This window comes from Lissotriton helveticus, chromosome 1_2 (genome assembly GCF_964261635.1).
Source record: "Lissotriton helveticus chromosome 1_2, aLisHel1.1, whole genome shotgun sequence".
Taxonomy (NCBI): domain Eukaryota; kingdom Metazoa; phylum Chordata; class Amphibia; order Caudata; family Salamandridae; genus Lissotriton; species Lissotriton helveticus.
Window position 1 is genome coordinate 317,471,667 of NC_136058.1, and position 13,946 is coordinate 317,485,612.

General features: G+C 47.9%; 3 non-coding genes across 3 annotated transcripts; 2 read left to right on the forward strand and 1 right to left on the reverse strand.

The window, feature by feature from the left end:
* Nucleotides 1-1,897: 1,897 nt before the first annotated feature.
* On the reverse strand, nt 1,898-1,983 carry TRNAY-GUA (transfer RNA tyrosine (anticodon GUA)). The gene is given in 2 exon segments: nt 1,898-1,933; nt 1,947-1,983. It is a non-coding gene; the product is annotated as a tRNA-Tyr (tRNA).
* A 10,374-nt stretch (nt 1,984-12,357) lies between these two features.
* TRNAE-UUC (transfer RNA glutamic acid (anticodon UUC)) lies at nt 12,358-12,429 on the forward strand. Its single transcript has one exon. It is a non-coding gene; the product is annotated as a tRNA-Glu (tRNA).
* A 740-nt stretch (nt 12,430-13,169) lies between these two features.
* Nucleotides 13,170-13,242, forward strand: TRNAQ-CUG (transfer RNA glutamine (anticodon CUG)). The gene has a single exon. It is a non-coding gene; the product is annotated as a tRNA-Gln (tRNA).
* The last annotated feature ends 704 nt before the right edge of the window (nt 13,243-13,946 follow it).

Here is a 13,946-nt window from a genome sequence, read left to right on the forward strand (position 1 = left end):
AGGTACTGACTACGGGTGTATTTTCAGTCTGCCCCTCAAAACGCATTGTGCCAGCAACTATACCTTCAATTACAATTTGATAATGGCCTTTTTCTCTATTACTTTTTAGATTGTTTTTATCTTCAAGCCCAGCCAAAAATTTATGAATTTGGTTGGACTTTTCATGCCCAATACCCTGCACGCTATTTTAGTGCATCATTAAGATCATCATACCTCTTAATGACCGAGGTAAGCATTCCCTTACCATGTACATTGAGAATAAGGATATATTTAACTCCACAGTAGTAGTGCTTAGCACTCCCTTTGTTACCCCCACCTTTTTCATGATACCAATAACGTAAACCTCTTTCGAATCAGTGCCCGATTACTTTTTGTGTTGGCCCCTTGTTGCAGTGCAATAATGTGAAGAATAAACGAGACAAAAAAATGTAAAACAAACAGTTTGGAATTATGTTTTGGGTTATAACAGCTTGTCTGTAACTTTAAAAAAAATGATGATATATGTAACCAAACACACAGTAATTTTGTTGTTTCTTTAACAGAAACTGTCCTGATGAAGGTTTTTAACACTGTACCGAAACGCCGCGTCGACAACTGTTCCTCTTGAACATTTTTATCATTTTCTCTTTCTGTAGTGTGCATCTTGAGTATTTTACATTATTTCATCCGTTTTAAATATGATGCATTGCGTTTGATTATTTTTTACTGTGTACTTTTTTGTATAAATGAATTAACCCTTTATGATTAAAAAATATTCTTGCCGGATAAATATTTTTGTCGTTTTTTACTGTTACTTATGTACTTAACTTTACTAAGTCTGCTGCATGCATCATTTTGAATATTATATAACAGGACCAACCAAATGTTTTACTTTGACTACTAGAAGGTAAACACAACTGAACACTTTGAGGTTTCTTTGTCCATTGTGTGATTGGTATCATTGACTAAGGTGCTATTGAGTACGGGTAGTTTTTTCATGGATACCACTCTTTGTGGCTCCCCATAGGACCCCAATTCTTTTGTTCTCTGTTCTCCCCTGGTCCATAATCATTACCAGTAGGGGGCCTCCTTCACTTTTACTTACTTTTATATAAATAATAAGCCTCAATTACTTTTTACTTTTTCAATTACTTAAAAGGAAAGGCACAGATGCAGTCCAAAAGGTAAAAGACTTCTAAATATTTTAACTTGTAAAGGTGTGGCCATGAATAAAAAGAATGAGAAAATTGTAATATCAGTATAACTTTATAAATTGCATTTAAAAAAGCTTTTCTATCGTCAAAACCTTTGCTTAGTTTGAAAAAAAAAAAAGTACCTCCCCGTCGGGGTTTGAACCCCGGTCTCCCGCGTGACAGGCGGGGATACTGACCACTATACTAACGAGGATTTGATGGGTGCACCACCGCTGAGCAGCTCCTTGTCGCGGCTTCAACCCGCCCTGTCCCGCCTGTGACTGATGCGTCTCATTTCCAGCTCCTCGACACCAACGCAGGGGGCCACAGGTTCAACACACACACTCCCTCCCACAATACACACAAACACACTCCTCCCTCACACCTCACAGCAGCCCTCTGGCCTCCCAGCAGACGCTCTCAGCAGCATCCCCTGATGCCAGAGTCACCACAACCAGCTCCCAGGGCTGCTCCAGACGGGGCCCCGGGCTGGCTCTTCAGCCCAGGGGCCCCTGGCTCTGTCTGATGAGGGGGCATTGCAGCGGGGGCTGCACACAGGGAGGGGGGGGGGCGGGAGACTCTCCCACAAGCCTCCCCCCCCCCCAGGAGAGAGCTGGGCTGTAAAGGTGAAGAGAGGAGGCAGGAAAAGCCCCGGCGTGTGAGGGTCTGAGAAAGAGGCGCTTTCTATTGTGAAGCAGAAGGAAAAAGTGTAGAGTTTGCAAAAATCCTTCGAGCCGGATTTGAACCAGCGACCTAAGGATGACAGTCACTCCACTACAGTCCTCCGCTCTACCAACTGAGCTATCGAAGGCTGGGCTGGATGGGGATGACGAGGCGCTATATGGCATGAGGAGGGGGCACGGAGCCCAGTCATGTGGATACTTTTCTGTTTCTAAACACTTGATAAAGCTGCAAACCCGACAGATATTTAACTAACAGGGAAACGTCTGAGTCGTGACTGATTTTCATGATATATTTGCATTTATTATTTTTGGGATCCAAAAGTTAAAAATGAGGTTATGTTAGCTAGTTATATATATGTAGCGCTCCAACACCGTAGGTTTCCTGGTATTGGATCAGAGTTATATTTGTTTTTAATTTATTTAGGGTGTTTCGTGTATACTTTGGATATATTATTACTGTAGATCCTGGGTAACATTTGTTATGGTATTTTAAGTGTTATTTTTTTACGTTCAGATGCTCTTTGAAACATTAAATAATTAAATGTGTTTTTAGGGCTACGTGCATTTTTATTATAAATATGGTATTCACGTATTCTGGAATTCTTTGTTATCTTATTAAAGAGTATAATGTAAAACTTCATCAGGTCTTACATTTTATGTTTCTGTTCTGTGATGTTGGTAAAGATGATTCAGTCACTGGGGGTTGCCAACGTCAGCGAGTCCCTGTCTGTGACACACACTCAGACCCCGGGGGGCCCCAGGTGCTGGTCTTACTTAAAGTTCAGGGGCTGGTCCTTGTAATAGGATCTGTTTAAACACCAGAAGGTGACAAGAGGGCTGTCCCCTCTGACCTATCAGAGCTCTTATATGCTGTGGATGTAACAAAGATGATAATAGGAGGAGACTGGGTTGAAATGCTGAGCCATTGTCAGTCCTTTGCCCCTCAACAGCATTGCCTCAACGTCAGTACCACCTCCTCTATAAAAGAGGCCTGCAGGAATCCAGTCTGAAGGGTCAGAGGGCAATCAGAGGTTACCGGGCCATAGTTGTATCAAGGAGGGGTGTTTACTTCCGGTGCCCCGGGGCCTCCGTACTCTGGCCCCCCAAACTAGGGACCAGGCCCCCCTTTTAACACCTGACTCAGAATAACAAGACAGAGCAGCTGAAAGCTTACTGGGGACCCACATGTATGAAAGGAAGAAATGGGGGAAATAAACTGCACCCTGACCCTATTAGTGCACACTTGTTACATCCGGTGTAAACATAGATACATATTTTGATGCCGCTCGCAGTCGTGAGTTGCAGAAGCCTTTCCCTGATTTAAAAGACATTTCTAAACCGAACTGTGTTCTGTAACTTGGGAGCCCGTGTGCTCAGTTACCAACCTTGCTGTGGGGAGCCTACGCCTTGCAAACGGGAGCGGGACTGCGAGGACCAGAGGTGCTTGCGCCAGAACATCGCGCGCACCTGGTGCCTCTTCCCGCCCCCCTCCTCCTCCTATTTAGCCCAGCCCCCGGACGCGATCGCGGGAAGCGCGCGCGGACGGAAGCGCGGGCGAAGACCGGGCAAAGAGCGGGCCGTTTGAGGCCGTTCGAGGACGAGGGAGGACGGGCCACCCCCCTTGCCCGGACTAGCTCTCCCGATTCACCGGAGAAGACCATTGGATTACCTGACACTGGGAATGTCAATGCGGCAAACCAGGAGCAAATGATCTATGGAAGCGGCAGGAGCAGCCCAAGGTACTATTGATAACTATTTTGTAAGGGCCAGCGCAATTCTGATAGAAGATATAGAAGTACTAGAACGACGGATCTCCCAGGAAATCGACTGGGTGCGGAGGTCCTCAATGGGCCCGCTTGCACAAGCCAAAACACCAGAGGGGGGGGAAATCCTCACTCAGTATACCGGGGGGGGTACCAGGGTCAAATCAGACTCCCATTAACTCCGATATTGATTTTGATGACATGAGCTTATTGACTCTTCCCAATACACAGACACCTCATATTGCCATCTCTAATCACCTTCAAGACCCAACCCCACATATTCCAAGTGGGAAAATCTTCGATAGCACAAGAGGGGCAAAGGAAGGTGCTATTCCAAAAAGAGAGAGAGGGGGGGCTACCAAGGGGGGGAAGAAACCAAAAACCCCTAGGTCCACCACTGCAAGTAAAACTCCTGCGAGGGGTGAAAACACCTCGAGTGTCCCGTCGGTGGAAGGAGACGAGGCTCCTCCCACCAAAAGAGTAGTATTGGATCCAGCATCCTTGTACAACAATTCTATACTGGATCCCTCTAGTGAGGATATTACACTGGCGGACATAGGCGCACTTATTAGGTCCCTCCTGAGTCCGCTAGAAGCTCGTCTAATAAAAATAGAAACCAGGCTGATTAATATAGAAAAATCCACAGTTCAGCTGGCGGATTTAATAAAACCAGAAAGGAAAGGTAATACAGGGGGGCGGGAATTACTAGCTGATAAGACCCCTCAGCTGGCAACGATACTGAAGGAGAAAGCTATAGGTCCCACACAAAATACCCAAACCAAAATTACCCAGAATAAAACTCCCCAACTATCGAATGGGAAAACAACTGCCGCGCCACAATCATCCCTAGTCGCACCCCCCGCCCTAAATACACACTCCAAGGCTAACAACACAACTACTCCTAGACAATCACAGAAAGATCAGCCACCATCAGCCAACATGAAAATAAATATCCCCCAAAGCAAAACTGTGAATCTCCCGCCTGAGGCAGTACCATACACAATAATACTAGCTGGGGTACCCGAGTTAAAACCTAATATTAAAGAGGCTGCCTCCTCCCTTAAAAAAAGGCCATTGACTGGTTGTCCAAATATAGACCACTCCCTCCTGGTATAACAGGATCAATCCTTACGGCGCGGAGAGCTACTTGGGTAGGAGAGCAGAGGAAAACAATCGCAGGGGATTGTATCCTGGTGAGGTTCAGGGACACCAACACAGCTGCTTATATATGCAGCTGGTCCGTTGACGACCAGGATAGCCCCATCCAGCCTTTACCTCTTTCGTTCTTCTACCCTTCAAGTGCTTATGTAGCAGAAAAGCAGAGATGGGGGTTCCAGCAAGAGAGGAGGGAGGAGTGGGGACCTAATAGGAGAGATAGGTGGGACAATTACCACAAAGGACACATGATTGCCAACAACTTGCCAGTGCGTGATGAGGAGGAGGGCTGGGGCCTTGGTAGTAGAAGGGGGTGGGGGTGGGGGGTAGTGTGGAAGGAGAAAAATACAACAGGCAAATGGCGAAAGAGTATACACGACATTATGAGGAGGAAGAAGGGTGGGAGCTTGTCAATAGGAGAAATAGGTTTGGAGGCGATTGGGGGGGAAGACGGGGAGAAATCCCATGGCCATACACTAATCCTCACTTTGGCTATCTTCCGACCTTCAACAGATACAGCAATCTCGACTTGGTCGATTGACCACTAGAGCCGGCAACTAGTGAGCTGCCCCCAGCAAACTTCAAAAGGGATAGGTCACCACACTCGGAAGACTCCCCATTACAAAGGGAACACAGGGCTGCCCTGAAAACCCAAATAACTAGCCAAGATGTTAGTTACCCGCCGGAAAAGACTCCGGCCGAATCCGATGGGGACAGAATGAGGGGCGATGTCACACTAGGACCCCCAAAGCCAAACCTGGCAAAAAATAAACCGCAGGAACCAACACGTCCCTTATCACTGAACCTAATTTCGTGGAACGTGGCGGGCCTGGCTAGCAAGCTAGAATGCGAGGAGTGGGCTTCCTTCACTAACTCGAGAAGCATCTGCCTATTTCAAGAAACTTGGGCAAGAGAAGAACACACTCGCCATGGCTTTGCAGTCTTCACGAAACCCGCGAAGTGGGGAGGACGAGGTAGACCCTCGGGAGGCTTGGCAACCTGGGTGGCTATCCATTTGGGCTGCAATGCTACCGTCTTAAACGTGGATTCAGATTATATTCTGGCGGTGCAGTTAGAATGGCCTAACTCCTACAAACTTCTATTGATAAATGTCTATTCGAGACTCACGCCCGCATCCAAAGAATCAAGCACAATTGAAGAACTTTCTGTGCTCTTGAGTCAAATTCCTAGGGAACTTCCCTATTTGGTGGGAGGTGATCTAAACGCACATTTTGAGCCGCTGCCAGGCCTTCTTGATGGACCCTCCCAAGAGGAGGATTCAAGATGGCTGGTGCCAGCAACGATGGCACCCCCCGCGAGGGCTTGGACCCCTCTCGCCCTGCAGATAACAGCTCTCACACTTAATCATGGCCTCAGGGCATGTAACGGTCGCACAAAATCAGATGTCCCAAGTAAATTCACATTCAACAAAATTGGAAGTGAATCTAGATTGGACTATGTCTTAGTCCAAATGTCTTCATGGCCGCTGGTCATTGACTTCAAGATAATAGACAGGTTGGACAGCGATCACAACGCCTTAGAACTCGACTATGCCATCTCAGGCACCTGGGCTGAGGGAACAACTAAACAGTGGCCAAAGACAGGGTTGGCACTCGAGAATAACAGAAGGAGAGTGAGATGGGAGAAATTGATCTCACGTGATGACAAACTGCCAAAACTCTACGCCAAGATTATGCCAGTATTGGAGGAGACACTTGCCCATGGGGAAGGCCCCCACAACGATGAAACTAGAGTTCAAATGTGGCAATCCCACGAAGATCTTACTAATTTAATGGAGGCAGACCTCTTTAACAAGGGAAATGATAGACGTGGCGGGAATAGAAAAAAGACTTGGTACAATTCCACGTGCCGTAAGTCCAAATGCGACCTCCTGCTAGCTATCAAGGCGGGCTACAATAGGGAGGAAATACAACTTAGAAGAAGGTCACATAAGAAACTCCTGGAGAATGCAAGGGTGGAATGGGACGAGGCCCACTGGGAGAAACTTTTGGGTGCCCTAGGGAATAGGGACTCTCGTAAATGTTGGCGATTTGTAAATCATGGCTCGGAAGATCTTTCTTCAGCTATCGAGCCAAACATCGCCCCAAGTTTGTGGCAATCCCATTTTGAGTCCCTATATTCCTCAGAAGAGGAAACCTCGAACTATAATTCATATACCCTGGAGGCTGCCACAGAATGCGAACCCTTTTTAATAAGTGAGGTTCAAAAAGCTATCGAAGGATTGTCAGCAGGAAAAGCCCCTGGCCTAGACGGGGTACCAGGCGACCTATACAAGCAGGAGCCGGGGATATGGGCACCATATTTGTCACAAATCTTCAATGGGATCTTGGGAGGAATGAGGGTACCGGATACTTGGCTGGGAGCAGAGGTAGTCCCTATATTCAAAAGGGGATCCCCACTGCTCCCAGCCAATTACCGCCCCATCAGTCTGATAGACGTCTCTCAGAAACTTTTCGGGAGGCTGGTGCTGGATAGGGTCCAGAATTGGCTGGATGAAACTAATACCATGAGCCCATATCAAGCGGGATTTAGGAGGGGGGTCTCAACGGTCGACCAGGTCTTTAGACTGAGCCTCATCTACTGGAGGACGGCACTGATCGAGGCTGGCGCGCTGTACACAGTTATCGTGGATTTGCGCGCCGCTTTCGATCTGGTGCCCAGATCCAGGCTGTGGAGGGTTATGGAGGACTTGGGGGTCCCAAAAGATATTCTTGCAATCCTCATGAAATTACACCAAAACAACTTTGCACAAGTCAGGTGCGGGAACAACGGTACTCTAACTAAAAGGTTCCCCGTCCGGAGAGGGGTAAGGCAGGGTTGTGTGCTTGCACCGACCCTGTTTTGCCTCTTCGTGAACGGGGTAATAGAGCACCTGACCAGGATTGCCAACACCGATGCCCCGAAATTGTGCGGCAGCAGGGTTCCCGCAATAATGTTTGCGGATGATACCCTGCTGCTGTCCAAATCCCCTATGGGCATCCAGCGGGTATTAGATGGGTTTCTGGGCTTCTGTGAGGAAAGGGGATTAGAAGTTAACCCACAGAAAACAAAATTTATGATTTTAAACCCAAAGCCGACCAACCGACCGAACCCTAAGCTCGGAGTAGTAAGCCTAGAAAGAGTGAAGACATTCGAGTACTTGGGGATAACCCTCAACCAAAACTTGACGTGGGAGGCCCATCAAGCCAAATCGACCATGAAACTGACCCAAAGGGCGGGTGGTATTCTAAGAATTGCTGGTAAATCTACTTACCGCCCCCTTGGAACAGCAATTCAAATTTACAAAGTCCAGGCTCGGGGAGCAGTTGCCTATGGTGGAGAGCTATGGGGCCACATACCATCCCAAAGTTTGTTAAGCGCTGAAAATAAGTTCTTAAGGCAACTAACATCTCTCCCCTGTAGTACACCACTCTTGCCCCTAAGATTGGATCTGGGCGTGAGGCCAATCACCGAGGAACTTGGCCTCAAACCATTGGCTTTTTGGCGCCGCCTATGGAGCTCTCAAGAACTGATAACCTACAGAGCGGAGCTCCAGGAATTTTTAGCTGCTCCGAAAGCAAGCAGTATACCTTGGTTAAGTTACATTAAGAGCATGTGTGAGTCCCTTGGAATTCCAGGACTATGGGCAGATCCTGAGAGAGCCAGCACCAGCATCTCGAGGAAGATGCTGTCCAGAATTTATAATGACTATATGCTTGCCGGAGCACTGGACAATGTCCGTGAAGGATCCCGAACCTTCCATTTTATCCAATCTAAAGACACTTATACTATGGAATGTGTATTGAATGATATCATGCCTCCCTTAACAAGGAAATTATTTTTGCAGTGGAGGTATGGGACATTACCTCTGGGGTCCTTTACTAAAGGATGGTCGAGCCAATCCGGCACCGGGACATGTCCTACTTGTGCCAACACACAGGAGACCGATGTGCATGCTGTATTTATGTGCCCAGCCTATCGAAAAAGCAGAAAGTATTGGATTGTTCCGCTACTCAAAAACTGGGGTTTTAGACAACTTCTACCTGCTTATAGAGTTTTAAAAACTGACTTATCCTCGGTAACTGTCTTGGCAATGTCAAAATTTTTAACTGCAATGTGGGTTATACGTGCTAGGCTGCTAAAGGGCACGGGGAGGCAGAGCTAACCAATTCACCCTGTTTTAGCGACTTTATCTTTTAAATTTATTGAGGACCACTCTGGTTTTTATTCTATGTTCTTAAAAATGTGTTTATCACTTGATTTTAATGATGTAACAATTATATGTATATCTTTTATGGTCCTGGGACCGAAATAAAGATTTGATACATACATATTTTGATGTATAACTTGTTTACATTTGACATGAATAAATACGGAAACATTTGTACTTCTGAGTGTTTCATCTGCCCTCCCAGGCTGCAGTCGTATCCTAGATATATTTAAAAGTTTCTCCATTCAGTTCTTTTTAATTGAAATGATGTCAGAAAGGAACAACACAGCAGCGAATGACTACAAATGCCCCGGTTACTTACCGGTAATCTTCATTACTCCGAGTCCATATCTTCCCCGCCACAGTAATCACAGATGAGCCTCAGGCTCCACACAGAACTCCAAGTAAAAAAAACAGCGCTCTAGTCTCCCTCTCCCACCTCCAAGATGGCCCCCAGTGGCTCCAGCCAATCCCATAAAGGGATACAGAAGCACCAACACGACCTGAAGAACCAAGCCGCAGACATAAAGCCACCACCACGGCCGGGAGGGAAGAGAAACTATACTGTGGCGAGGAAGACATGGACTCGGAGTAATGAAGATTACCGGTAAGTAACCGGGGCATTACCTCCTCGTCCTGTCTTCCTCGCCACAGTAATCACAGATGAGCCGATACCAAAGTAATCAGCTTCATGTAAGGAAACAGACCACACCATCAGTGCAGCAAAACATATTTTAATAAACAGAGGCATATCAACCAAAAAGAACAACCTCACAAGGAACCCCCGCAGACAAAACAGAAGAGGCAAATGAAACAGAACCCCCACCCCCAATCTGGAGGCGGTAATGGGTCATGAAGGTATGAGGGGACGAGCACGTAGCCGCCCTGCAAAAATCCTCCATGGACACCCCTTTGAAAGAAGCCCAGGAAACAGCAACCGAACGGGTGGAACGACCCTGAACAGGAAGGGAGGGAACCTCCGAAACTGAAGCATATGCCAACAAAATGGCCTCCTTAATCCACCGACTGATCGTGGAAAGGGAGGGCTTCAGGCCCTGACGTGACAAACCACAATTCACAAACAAGTTGTCCACTTTACAAAAAGAAGAAGTGCGAGACAAATAAATCAGTAAAGCACGACGAACATCCAAGAGGTGCAAATGTGACTCCTCAGCCGAGGAAGGATCAGGGCAAAGAACAGGAAGGAGCCACCTCAGCAGATCGGTGAAAATAAGAACCCACCTTAGGAACAAAGGTAGGATGAGGGCGCAAGACCACACGGTCCGCCAAAACCAACAAAAATGGGGCAGAACGAAGGAAAGCACCCAACTCACCCATACGCCTGGCAGATACAATCGCCACAAGAAACACCACCTTGAGAGTCAAAAACTTCAAGTCCACAGACTCCAAAGGTTCGAAAGGAGCCAACTGCAAGGAACGCAAAACCAAAGGAAGGTCCCAAGGAGGAGGACACATGATAGGACGGGGGCGTTGGAAAGAAATAGACTTAAAAAGTCTAGCAACCAATGGAGAAATAGAAACCAAAGGTAGGACATGAAACGCCCGAATGGCGGCCCATTGAGCCCGAAGAGTCGAAATGGCCAAGCCCAACACAAATCCATCATTCAGAATATCCAGAATGCGAGCCGGATCCAAAGAATCCAACGACAGCTCACGTCCAACACACCAAGAAGCAAAATTATCCCAGTGCTTGGCGTAGGACTTAAGCGTAGAAGGTCGCCGGGACTGTTGAATGACCCCAGCCATAGTCACCGAACAACCCCCACGTATCAGAGAATCCCTCTCAAGAGCCAGGCCCGCAGACCCAGGGAACGGAACACAGGCAGAGGAAGAAGAGGACCCATCAGAGGATATGGCACGAACGGCAAGGCCCACCCCGGAGACACAGCCAATTCCAACAGTAGGGGATACCAAGGGCGACGCTTCCAACAAGGAGCAACCAGAAGCACAAAAGATCCCTCCCTCCTGATCTTCTGTAACACAGCAGGAAGCAGGGGAACAGGGGGAAACGCATACAACAGACCCTTCGGCCAAAGGAACGAAGCACATGGAATGACAAAAAAAAACGAACATAAGTCAGCACAAAATATCAAACACTAACTTCCCCCAACTAGATACCAAAGGACAAGGGGAACTGCTAAAGCAGGAACCCAGCCCCACTCACCTGACCAGCAGGGAGAACACAGCACTCGGAGAAGTGCAGAAAAAAAGAACAGGTCGTGTTGGTGCTTCTGTATCCCTTTATGGGATTGGCTGGAGCCACTGGGGGCCATCTTGGAGGAGGGAGAGGGAGACTAGAGCGCTGTTTTTTTTACTTGGAGTTCTGTGTGGAGCCTGAGGCTCATCTGTGATTACTGTGGCGAGGAAGGCAGGACGAGGAGGTAATGTGTGTTTATTGCTTTTAACCTCAGATGTTTACTTTTGTAAAAACACACACCACAGAGGCTCCTCCCTCCGCTCTCCCAGAATGCTGTGCGGGATTATTCGGGGCCTACCCCTGTCAAGGCTGCTGATGTCCCATTGCTGCTCCAGAGCCCTGTGGGCTGTGAGGGCTCTGGCGGTGTTGCCCCCTGGCGGTCACCCTGAGCATCTGAAGATACCTGGGAAGAAGCCAGGGTGACCTGAGCTGGTCCCCCCTCCTCTGTGTCAACCAATCGAGTGCCAGGACTGGGGTCGGGGCTGCTAGGAGGAGGAGAGGGGTGTAACTACTAGACCCGCTGGGGGGAGCCTGGGGCCTGTGACAGGTGCAGGGGGGAGGGGGTGTAACTAGACCCCCTGGGGGCAGCCTGGGGCCTGTGACAGGTGCAGGGGGGGAGGGGGTGTAACTGGAACCCCTGGGGGCAGCCTGGGGCCTGTGACATGTGCAGGGGGGAGGGGGTGTAACTGGACCCCCTGGGGGCAGCCTGGGGCCTGTAACAGGTGCAGGGGGGGAGGGGGTGTACCTGGACCCCCTGGGGGCAGCCTGGGGCCTGTGACAGGTGCAGGGATGGGGGATCAAGGAAGCAGCTGGACGTTAACTGGAGAGGGGTCTGTGGGGTCCTCAGCCTGGTGAGGAGACACAGGAGTGAAGGGGGGTCCTGGGGAGAGGGGCGTGGCTTTGTTTGGCGGGGGGCAGGGGGTGGCGTCAATGCGGGGGCTGCTGCTGTCCTCTGGTCCTGGGCTCTGAGTTCCAGGGTTGTAAACAATGAGACATGAGCAGGTTGTGGCACAAATCACCCCTCATTCCTTCTGGTTTGTCCGGAGAGGGGGGTCTGTGACCCCATTGATAGTAAAATGATGGGAGTGTTAGTATGACTATAAGTGTACGAGAGTGTGATAGGACAGAGACTGAGCTGTACAATGCCTCATCAGCCTCCCATATGGTCTAGCGGTTAGGATTCCTGGTTTTCACCCAGGCGGCCCGGGTTCGACTCCCGGTATGGGAAGTACAGTTTTTTGCTATTGCAACATTATAAAATGTATTTTATTCCATCCAAACCAAAATGGCTCTGGAAATCCTAATAACTCTCACTTGCTTCTCTTAGTCTAAAGCCCTCTGTGGTTTACACCGACCCCTCAGCTCCTGTTCCCGCCCCAGCCCTTCCTGCACAGCTGATGTATAGTTAATGAGCTGGAGTGGAAAAGCCACAGATCAATGCTATGAAGGGATATTCGATGTTTGCCTTTTATCACACAACAAAGAGTACAGATTATATCAATAGCGCGTGGATTACAAGGCACCCGTGCCCTGAGCTCTCACCGTGTGAAATGCTCGTTTATTTCCTGCTCCGCCCGAGCTGTGGGAGAGGCGCTTCAGTTTCTGACATTAATAACCCGCTGGGTTGTGTTTCAGACTCTGTTTTGTAACATTAATCTCGCGCTGTGTTGATTTATAGGAGATGAGGATTTAGGCAGTTCCTGTTTTCTCTCCTCTGTGGGGGCAGCTCCTGTGTCCGCCGTTTCTCGGCTTTACACCAACTTCAAAAGTAAGTTAAAGCTCTGCCTCAAAAGAACAGTTTAAAGCATCAATGTGTCATTTCCTTGTGTTGGTTAAATCAAAGTTTTGTGTACGGTGTTTTAAGGATTTAATTGTGAAATAGACTCCTTTAGTTGGACGTTTAACAGACACTGTTGACCAATAGAAAGTCAGCACTTGACTGATAAGTGACAGGTGTTGCTTCCAGGTGGTTCCATGGTGTAATGGTTAGCACTCTGGACTCTGAATCCAGCGATCCGAGTTCAAATCTCGGTGTGAACTAAGATACATTTATTATTCACTTCATTTATTTTATATTATTCTAGGTATTGAGCAGGGCACCATTCGAATTTGTTTTTTGCTTCCAATTATTCTGGGTCTTGAGCAGTGGAGCATTTGTATCCGTAACATACTCCCTCCCTACCTGTTTTCATTCTCCTGGTCTCTGCAGATATCCATACATTATCTTTAGGCGGTGCTGGGCGGCACCTGACGCTGCACACAGGTGTTTTATCATTCCTGTGCCTGTGTGATCACCTTTCTCCTGTGGATATCCATACATTATCTTTAGGCGGTGCTGGTGGCACGTGACGCTACACACTGGTGTTTTATCATTCCTGTGCCTGTGTGGACACCTTTCTCCTGTGGATATCCATACATTATCTTTAGGCGGTGCTGGTGGCACGTGACGCTACACACTGGTGTTTTATCATTCCTGTGCCTGTGTGGACACCTTTCTCCTGTGACTGCTCAACAGTAACAAGCACAGTGTGGACCTGACTCCAGCACCCTTCACACCGGATAACTTACAAGAACACACACAGACAAGAAAGCAGTGTGTAAAGGAAAAGCTTTAATAAAGTGTGAACGGATACAAATTAAAAATGCTTTTTGTTTTATTTCTACACTTTATTGGTAACTACCCGACATATGAAGTGTGATGATAATTCCACCAAAACTTTTGGTAAAAAAAGTGAAATATAATCT